Below are 10,743 nucleotides of genomic sequence, written 5' to 3' on the forward strand. Positions count from 1 at the left end.
TGACTCTTGCTAATAATACCAGCATAAAAGCAAGTCAGAAGAAGTAATTTATCATGAATGGGTTTTCTTGTTTAAGGGCTAATCCAATTAAAAGGGATGCACAATTGAACATGTGTAGAAAGACTCTGAGAAGTAACATTTACCTGTGATAATATCACTGGAAAGATGGATTCATTTAAGCACAGAAAATATTGTTATTCAGGCTAATTTACTAATTGCCCACAAGCCACACTCCCTCAGATTGGTTCTGATAAAAGGCAGATGGTGGGAGGAGAGTTCTTTTTCGTAACTTTAGGTTCTGAGCAGGAAGAAAGAGTACCATTTGATTAGTATTGGAAACTATATTAACAAAGTATTTTTTTGTTTGTTTTTTTTTCATGTTTTCAAATCACCCAAGTTTGCTTCTAACAAGTTGGTGTCAAATATGAAATGATAGGCTGCTCAAGAAACAATTGTATTGACAGAGATCATTATAACTTGACCCTTTAAGATCACATTTTCTGTGATCCTTATGGCAGACATATTCCTCAGTGTCCACTATTTTATATTTTATTTTATAAGTAAAACACCTGTCATCCAGCTGTTAACCACCATTCCCATTGTCCCTTGTCAGTGAGATACATAATATTGTCAGGTCTTGGCAATGAGCCATCAGTAGAAGGTGATGCCTGAAACCTAAAGATCACCTTCTCTATGTTAAAGCCATTAGATATGGACTTTTTTCTCTTCCTTCCCACTGGAAAATGTTGCCACCGAAATGATCACTTTTTAGAAAAAATGGAAACCACATATTGAGGGTCTAATTGCCCTTCCCAAACCCCTTAACTCATACTGGTGCCTGAGAAAGGAATAAATTATTTTATTAAGTCACTGCATCTTGGGAGTTCACTTAGCTAGAGTGCTATACTTGCTCTTATAATATTCTCCATAAACATATCCTTGGCACTTCATCTCTGCATCTTACCACTTACTAGGATGATTTTTACCTCAGAATGATCAAGTCTCTTCAGAATCTATTCTGGTATTGAGAGAAGGGCATCTTGTCTTCTGTCTTAACCAGAAGGAGAAAAACTCAAGCTTCTGATCTATATTAGATATTAGGTTATATATCCCTTTGTCCTAACTACTTGATGAGTCCTTGGGCTTGTTATGACCTTTAAGACTCCAGTTGTCACATTAACTGGTTTTGGATCCCTTTTGACCAGTCATCTAGGCCATTTTGCTAGCCTTTTTATGTACTTACAGGTCTCTTTCTTAAGCTTAGGGAATCTCAGCTTTTTTTTTTTTTTTTTTTTTTCATGAACTGTGCTTACAGGTGTAGATAAGGTGTGTTTTCACCAGACATTTGAGCCAGCATATCTTTAACTGTCCTTACTTATTAGTGGGGCTTCCCCAATGGCTCAGCAGCAAAGAATCATCTGCAAGGCAAGAGACATGGTTTCAATCCCTGGGGGAACATCCTCTGGTGAAGGAAATGGCAACCCACTTCAGTATTCTTGCCTGGAAAATCCCATGGACAGAGGAGCCTGGTGGGTTACAGTCCATAGGGTCACACAGAGTTGAACACAACTGAGCATGCACACACTTACATGCACTTATTATGAGTGAAATTGTTCCCCCATAAGATGTGTTAAGTTCCTAACCTGAAGGACCTCAGAGTTTGGTTATAGGGTCATTGGGTTATAGGGTCATTATTTGAATATAGGGTCGTTGAAGATGCAGTGGTTAATATGAAGTCATACTGAAGTAAGGTGGACCGTTAACCCAGTGTGAGTGATGTCCTCACAAGAATGAAGAAATGTGGACACAGATGTAGAGGGAAGAAGACCGTGTGGAGACAGCAGACACTGGAGTGATGTTTACAAGCCAAGGAATGCCTGGGGCCAGGAGCAGCTGGAACAAAACAAGGAAGGAGGCTCCCCTAGGGCTTCACAGAGAGCATGGTTCCACCAATACCCTGATTCAGACTTGTAGGCTCCAGAAATGCGAGAATATAATGTTGTTCTAAGTCAATGAGTGTGTGTACTTTGTTAACACAGACTGATGAAACTAATATATTTCTTTCGAGTTTTGTTTCAATGTTAGAACTTTGTTTTTCCTTTAGTCTTTTTTAGTCTCCCAGGTCATCACCCTTTCTTCTCTGGGAGTGCTTCAAATGTATCTGAACTGTCTTTGGTAAATGGGTGGTTTTGCAGCAACCTCCCCCAGATCCAGTGTGCTACCCAGAAGGGGCACCAGATTCCTTTCAAAAGATTCACTAACCTTTAAACCCTTCTTACATTGCCGATCTCAGGTTCAGCCTTTACTCTACAGTTTACTATGTAAGCTTGCTGCTGTGCTTTTAACTGTTTAAATTATACTTTTGAAACTATTTTTTTAAAAAGCTACAACAATGATGTTCTCTTTTCTTGCGTTTTATCTTTGGCAATTGACAGTCATGATTTCCAAGATTAATTTCTCTGCAACTGTGCTCCCTGACCCTGAAAGACATTGATAGAAGAACTTGAAAATCAGGATTGCAAGTCATTGCTTCTCTTCAGAATTTGTACAATTTACATCCACTTAGAACACCTCATTGCTGCTTTAATAATGGTGGTGAGGTTAGCTGAGGCATATATTAAAATAAAGTTTAATATAAATAATTTAATATGGCAATACTGATGTCTTCACATAAATCTGAAATCTAATTTAACAATGAAATGTGTACTAAGATAACTTGGATAGAATAAACTAAAATGTTTCTGAATAACTTATACAATCATTTCTTTTGCCAGTATTTCCCAAAATAGCAGACTGTTCAGCATATTCAGGAATGTTTTGGATTTGCTCTACAAGAATAGCTCACAATATCACCCACATGGTAGACACTAAACATTTGAATCTGAATAAAAGAAAACAAATACATTCCAGTTGATGGTTTAATTGGGTTTTAGATTACATCACTTTACAACCACCCCAACATAGAACTATATTCCTGACATATGACAGCAACCACATTTATAACTTGGTTTTAAACTACCCCTCCCTGTCCCCTCAAACAATTGTAATTTCTTCAAATCCCTAAAATATAAAAGGATCCTAAGTTTTGCTGGGGGAATATAGGAGTATGTCTGCATTTTCGTTTTGATACAGAAAAAGAGAGTATGACTTTCCAAAAGCCAACCCTAAATCCCAGACCTGCGTGGTGAAAAATGACATCATTTTGAACAACATGAGAACCATGGAATTATAGAGAGTGACCAACAGTGAATCTAGTGGGAGTCAGAAGCAGAGAGGAATGATTTTTAGCAGACAGGGTACAGTTGAGGAACTGCTACTGCATGGAATGACGTGGGGATGGACAAGAAACTTACTTTATCACTTCCCTTTTTCTGTCTCCACAATGTATAAAATAGAAACATTTTTGAAAGCAGTGGCTAAATCTTATTATCAGTTAAATAGAAACTCTCCAGGTCAAAACTGTCAAGTGTCACATATGCAAATAGTAGCAATTTGTTCAAAATATGCATTAGAGTCTTTTATTTATTTATTTATTTTAGACTGTTTATGTTTTGGTTTATTATCCCCCTCTGGTGAAGCATAAGCACTTAAAAATGTATTTTCTTTCAAGTTGGACAAAAGCAATTAACATAACCTCACTCACTTATCGCGTGAACTTAATTACAATCTCAATTTTAAGAAGATACTTTTCCTTCTTGCTTTTCACTCAATCTGAGGTGCCCCTGCTCAAATATGACATATACTCTTACCATATTTAATACACTCTACTGTGACTGTTAAAAACCTTTTTCATCTTTCTTTTTTTAAACCTTTCATCTTATTCATAAATTATATAAAAAATAGAACACCTGCGCAAAGTCATTTCGCTCATATAAAAATGGTGAAAATAAAATTAATCTATCAAAGATAATAAAAACAACATATGTGTATGTGGCATAGTTCTAAGACAGTCAGTTGTTACAAGATACATTTTAATGTTTATCAGAGACAGAAAATAATATTTTTCAAAGGCTTTCCTCAACGCATTTTTTACCTCTTGGTTCCTCAGGCTGTAGATCATGGGATTCAACATAGGAATGACTATTGTGTAGAAGACAGAGGCCATTTTGTCTGTGTCAAGGGAATGGTTTGATTTGGGCTGCAGACACATGAAGATCAGAGTCCCATAGAATATAGTGGCAGCAGTCAGATGAGAACCATAGGATGAGAATGCTTTGCGCCTCCCTTCTGCCGATTGGATTCTCAGGATGACAACCACAATGTATAGGTAAGAAGTAAGGACCTTAGTCAAAGAGCTGATCATGTTGAATCCAGCAAAGATAAAAATCAAGATCTTTTTGAGGCTGGTGCCTGAGCAGGCAAGAGCCAGCAAAGGAACATCATCACAATAGAAGTGATTAATAATACTGGGGCCACAGTAGATCTCTTGAAAAGGAACAACTATGTGGAGGAAAGCAACAGAAAACTGTATAAGTAAGGGCCTGCTACCAGTTGCATGCACACCTCTTGGGACATGATCACCAAGTAGAGAAGAGGATTGCAGATGGCCACATAGCGGTCATAAGCCATTACTGCAAGAAGGAACATCTCCAAAATCAAGAAGTTCCAGAAAAAGCCCAGCTGTGCGCACATGCACAGAGAGATATGGGCCTGTGCTTGGTCAGGAGGGTCTCCAGGAATGTTGGGGCTATTGATGAGGAGTAACAAAAGTCTACAAAGGCCAGATTACTGAGAAAAAATTACATGGGTGTGTGAAGGTGAGGATCCAACCGGATTAAGGAAATCATGCCAATGTTTCCCACCAGAGTTAGAGAATATACCACTAAAATGAGAAGAGAAGGATTTCAATCTCTCTCTGCACTGAAAAACCCAAAAGAATGAATTCCATCACCACGGTAATATTCTCTTCAATCATTTGTTCTAGTCTCTGAACTGCCAAAAAGAGACAAGTTAAAGACAGATAAGTTATCAGGAGTAAGGAATTGTCATCAGATGCCAAAACATGTGTGTTTTAACTTGAGAAATTATTGCTCATTGAAGCAGAATATCAGAACAAATAAATATAACCCCTCTCAAACTCTCCTGTTTGACTATTTTTAATTCTCTGAAACCAAAATTTGAGGTTTAATAAAAATAGTGTTTATAAAGATATGTAATATTTTAGGTTTAGATTATTTTAGTTATATTTAATAATAGAGAGAATAAAGATATTTTTAAATATCCTGCTCCCATATTTACTTCTCAGTGAAGTAAAACTTAAATATGTAATATTTTATTTGTTTTAATAGACATTTATTTTAACAAATGTATATTATGATGAATATAATAAAAGCTAAACAGGATATTCAATGGATAGAAAAGTAGAGGCGATTAAGTATTTCTATTTGTGAATTAGGCAAACTTTGGGTTCATATGCAATTTATTCATTTTTACTTTTTTTTTTAATTCATTTTTAAATACTACTTTCTAAAAGTGAAAAAGTACAGTTGTAGTTTGAGTTAGAATACACATATGTTAAAAAGTACAGCTCTTTATAAATATAAGAAAATAAGCCTGATTTCAATGTATGCTCAAAGAAAAGTAACTCAGTATCAAAATTTCTGCTACATATCTGGTAAATCATCTGCCTGCAATGCAGGAGACCCAGGTTCAATTCCTGTGTTGGGAAGATCCCTTGGAGAAGGAAATGCCAACCCACTCCAGTATTTTACCTGGAAAATCCCATGGACAGAGGAGCCTGGCAGGCTACCATCCATGGGATCACAAGAGTCAGACACGACTTAGCAACTAAACCACCACATACAAATCAGTTCAGTTCAGTCGCTCAGTCATGTCTGACTCTTTGTGACCCCATGAACTGAAGCACGCCAGGCCTCCCTGTCCATCACCAACTGCTGGAGTCTACCCAGTCCCATGTCCATTGAGTCAGTGATGCCATCAAACCATCTCATCCTCTGTCGTCCCCTTCTCCTCCTGCCCTCAATTTTTCCCAGCATCAGGGTCTTTTCAAATGAGTCAGCTCTTCGCATCAGGTGACCGAAGTATTGGAGTTTCAGCTTCAACTTCAGTCCTTCCAATGAACACCCAGGACTGATCCCAATATGCATATATACAAACACATGCATACTTATACATAAGTACACACATAAAATGTGACGTGAAAACTGTTTCCCCCCATTCATTTATTTTCCTCTTGCTGGAGGCAAAACCCAGCTTGTGAAAGTTCTGTTTCAACTAACTTGTCTTCCTGAACAGACATCTTAGAAGAGCTACTGGCACTGCAGCTCACCATTCTGGCAAAAGAGTGGAAAAAAATGATAAAATATTGATCTGAACATCATTTGCCCATTTCCATGATGGTAATATAATAACTCTAGATGCTTTTGAACTGTGGTGTTAGAGGACTCTTGAGAGTCCCTGGGACTGCTAGGAGATCCAACCAATCCATCCTAAAGGAGATCAGTCCTGGGTGTTCACTGAAAGGACTGATGCTGAAGCTGAAACTCCAGTACTTTGGTCACCTGATGCGAAGAGTTGACTCATTTGAAAAGACCCTGATGCTGGGAAGGATTGGGGGGGCGGGAGGAGAAGGGGACGACAGAGGATGAGATGGTTGGATGGCATCACCGACTCAGTGGACATGAGTTTGGGTAGACTCTGGGAGTTGGTGTTGGACAGGGAGGCCTGGCATGCTGTGGTTCATGGGGTCACAAAGAGTCGGACACGACTGAGTGGCTGAACTGAACTGAGTCTCACTTTGGTCTTCCATAATAAATATCAAATTGGGATTTTTAGAGGTAATTAGCAGAAATTTTGATAATGAGTTACTTTTCTTTGAGCCTACATTGAAATCAGGCTTATTTTCTTATATTTCTTCTTTTTAATAAAAGGAAAAAGAAGCCAAATACACACAGCCTCATCAATTTTAGAAACACACACACACACACACACCACCTCCCTATTTTGTGAATTACTTTCAGCCACAAATGTCTCTTTTGGCAAATGTTTTTAAAGATCAAAATTTCTCTCGAGAGAAAGACAGCACTCATACAAACAAATGCTCTTCTTCCTTAGGAATTGGCTTCCACAGTTTCATCAACAAAGCGTTTTCTTCTAAAGGAAGCCTAAGTCTTGGGCAGAAGTCAAAGAGGATATTTTATTTGGGGTAGGCTAAGAAAGTATTTCATTATTGTGTATACATGTCAGCTTCATCCAACTGGAGCCGAGTTAGACAGGGTCTTCTACTTTCCTTTAAATTGTGAAAAGTGTAGAGGCTTGGAAAATGAGGATTATGGAAATGACCTACAGTATCTCTTAACCTACTTGGTTGTAGAAGAAATTTTCCCCTGAAAGTTGGAAGACCCAGGGTAACTGAATGTGTGAAGTAGACCTTTATAAAGTGCAGTCTCTGTTCCTTGGGGAGTTAATTCCTAATATTCCCCAGACATGACTGCACCAGGTTCACTGACCCTCCAGGATGCAGCTGTGATTAGAAAGTGTCAATTAGGAAAAAAAAAAAAATAGCCTATAAAGACAAAGGTAACAATAGGTCTTATTTTAAACTAGAATGTTGTGAAGTAATTAGCCTTTGATTAAAATAAATTAATTTTTAAAAATAAGCAAAAATAAACTATAATGATGTCATCATGAAATCACTAATCCTTGATTCAGTTCAGCTTAGTCACTCAATCATGTCCAACTCTTTGCAGCCCCATGAACTGCAGGATGCCAGGCTTCTCCTATCCATCACCAACTCCTGGAGCTTACTCAAACTCATGCCCATCAAGTCTGAAATGTCATCCAACCATCTGATACTCTGTCGGTCCCTTCTCCTCCTGCCTTCAATTTTTCCCATCATCAGTGTCTTTTATAATGAGTCAGGTCTTAGCATCAAGTGGCCAAAGTATTGGAGTTTCAGCTTCAACATCAGTCCTTCCAATGAACACCCAGGACTGATCTCCTTGAGGATGGACTGGTTGGATCTCCTTGCAGTCCAAGGGACTCTCAAGAGTCTTCTCCAACACCACAATTCAAAAGCATCAAATCTTCAGCACTCAGCTTTCTTCACAGTCCAACTCTCACATCCATACATGACTACTGGAAAAACCATAGCCTTGACTAGACGAACTTTTGTTGACAAAGTAATGTCTCTGCTTTTAGAAATGCTGTCTAGGTTGGTAATAGCTTTCCTTTCAAGGAGTAAGCGTCTTTTAATTTCATAGCTGCAGTCACTGTCTTCAGTGATTTTTGGAGCCCCAAAAAATAAAGTCATCCACTGTTTCCACTGTTTCCCCATCTATTTGCCATGAAGTGATGGGACCCGATGCCATGATCTTAGTTTTCTGAATGTTGAGCTTTAAGCCTTCATAGAGTCATTCAACTTCAGCTTCTTCAGCATGACTAGTCAGAGAATACACTTGCTGTTTTTTCTTGTGTGTGTGTGTGATATTGAATTGTCTGCCTTAGAAACAAACAGAGATCATCCTGTCATTTTTTGAGATTTCATCAAACACTGCATTTTGGACTCTTATGGAGTGTGATGGCTACTCCATTTCTTCGAAGGGATTCTTGCCCACAGTAGTAAATATAATGGTCATCTGAGTTAAATTCACCCATCCCAGTCCATTTTACTTCACTGATTCCTATAATGTCGATGTTCACTCTTGTCATCTCCTGTTTGACCACTTCCAATTTGCCTTGATTCGTGGACCTAACATTCAAGGTTCCTATGCAATATTGCTCTTTACAGCATCGGACCTTGCTTCCATCACCAGTTACATCCACCACTCAGTGTTGTTTTTGCTTTGGCTCCATCTCTTCATTCTTTCTGGAGTTATTTCTCTACCAATCTCCAGTAGCATATTGAGCACCTACCAACCTGGGGAGTTCATCTTTCAGTGTCCTATCCATTTGCCTTTTCATACTGTTTATGGGGTTCTAAAGGTAAGAATACTGAAGTGGTTATTCTTGATTGTGCACGTCCAATTCAGTTGCTTGAAACAAAACAAGCAAAAGCAAAAAAAAAAAAAAAAAGTGGTAAACTCTTTAAATATCCCAACTGTTTCTGATGCACTGTCATCATTTGTTTACATGTCTCTTCCATTCCCTGTGACCTTCCTAGTTGAAGGGATTATGATTCAACTTATTTGCTTTATATCTACTAACTGTGTTTTTCACCTAGATGTTGTAAATCATAAGTTGTTTTCTTTATTCTTTGCTATGTGTAGACTTAAGAATAATAAATACCCTCTGTCTACATCATATATCATTAAAACTCAACTTTTAAAATTACATAACATTAATTTGTTGTGTGACCTGCAGCAAGAATCTAAGCTATTGTTTCTCCACACAGCGAGCTAATTTCCCTAATAATATTAATTAAATAATCCATCTTTCTTATTAATTTATAATTAACAAGACTTTAAAAATATCACCTCATTTACTAAAATACCTCAATAAAATCTATGAGTTTAGAGTTTTAGAAAATTTGATAGGTGTAGGGCATTTTTATATATGCTTTACTTTATGAAAAGATAATTTTTTGAGAACATAAATAAAGTATAGTTGACACCTGAACAACATGGGTTTGAACTGCATGGATCCACCCAAATGCCATTTTATTTTCAATAAATACTACTACAGTCCTACTCTATCCAAAGTTGATTGACTCTTCAGATGAAGAATTGCATATCTAATGCAAAGTTAAGGCAAATTCTACAACCAGTGGGGTTTATGTCCCTAATCCTACATTGCTCAAAGGTCAAATGTATATGTAAGCATCATAATAAAATTTGATATACAGAAAAATATGAAAAATATACAGTATAAGTCATCCACTACAGGTAACTTCTCTTTTAAGTTTCAAGACAATTCATTTTCCTTCATATTGTATGTACTTTATTAACATATGCTCTTAGAGTATATGACGATTTACTACTTATACTGCCCCCCCTTTTTTCCCCCAGCAAGTTCATCAATATCCAGGGGGGAATGGTTCTAGGACACCTCTCCTCCATCCCCACCAAATGCAAGGGTGATAAATTCTTTTATACAAAACGGCATTGCATAGCACAGTTGTCCCTCCAATACAGAGGTTCTGCATCAGTGGATTCACCAACCATAGTTCCTAGATGAATTGCCAAATTCAGGGCCCACAAATATAAAAGCCTGATGATATATCAGGATTCTGGGCTTTCCTGGTGGCTCAAATGGTAAAGAATCTGCCTGTAATGAAGAAGACCTGGGTTCAATCCCTGGGTCAGGAAGATCCCATGGAGAAGGGAATAGCAACCCATTCCAGTATTCTTGCTTGGAGAATCCCATGGTCAGAGTAACCTGGCAGACTACAGTTCACAGAGTTGCAAAGAGTTGGACACCAGCAGCTAACACTACTACTACTACAATATCCGGATTTAATATACCATGTAAGATTATTTCCAAAATACGTTTCTAATACTCTGTTATATATCCAATTTTAATATTTTGTTACTTTTTCTAATTGATAAAATGGTTCCCCGGTGGCTCAGTAGTAAAGAATCCACCTGCCAATACAGGAGACACGAGTTCTATCCCTGGGATAGATTCCAAGGAGAAGGAAATGGCAGGAAGATCCACTGGAGAAGGTAACAGCAACCCATCCCAGTATTCTTGCCTGGAAAATTCCATGGACAGAAGTTGCTAGCTGACTACAGTCCATGTACATGTCTTGTGACCAAAAGAGTCAGACATGACATAGTGACTAAA

Source organism: Cervus elaphus, chromosome 24 (assembly GCF_910594005.1).
Source record: "Cervus elaphus chromosome 24, mCerEla1.1, whole genome shotgun sequence".
NCBI classification, from domain to species: Eukaryota; Metazoa; Chordata; class Mammalia; order Artiodactyla; family Cervidae; genus Cervus; species Cervus elaphus.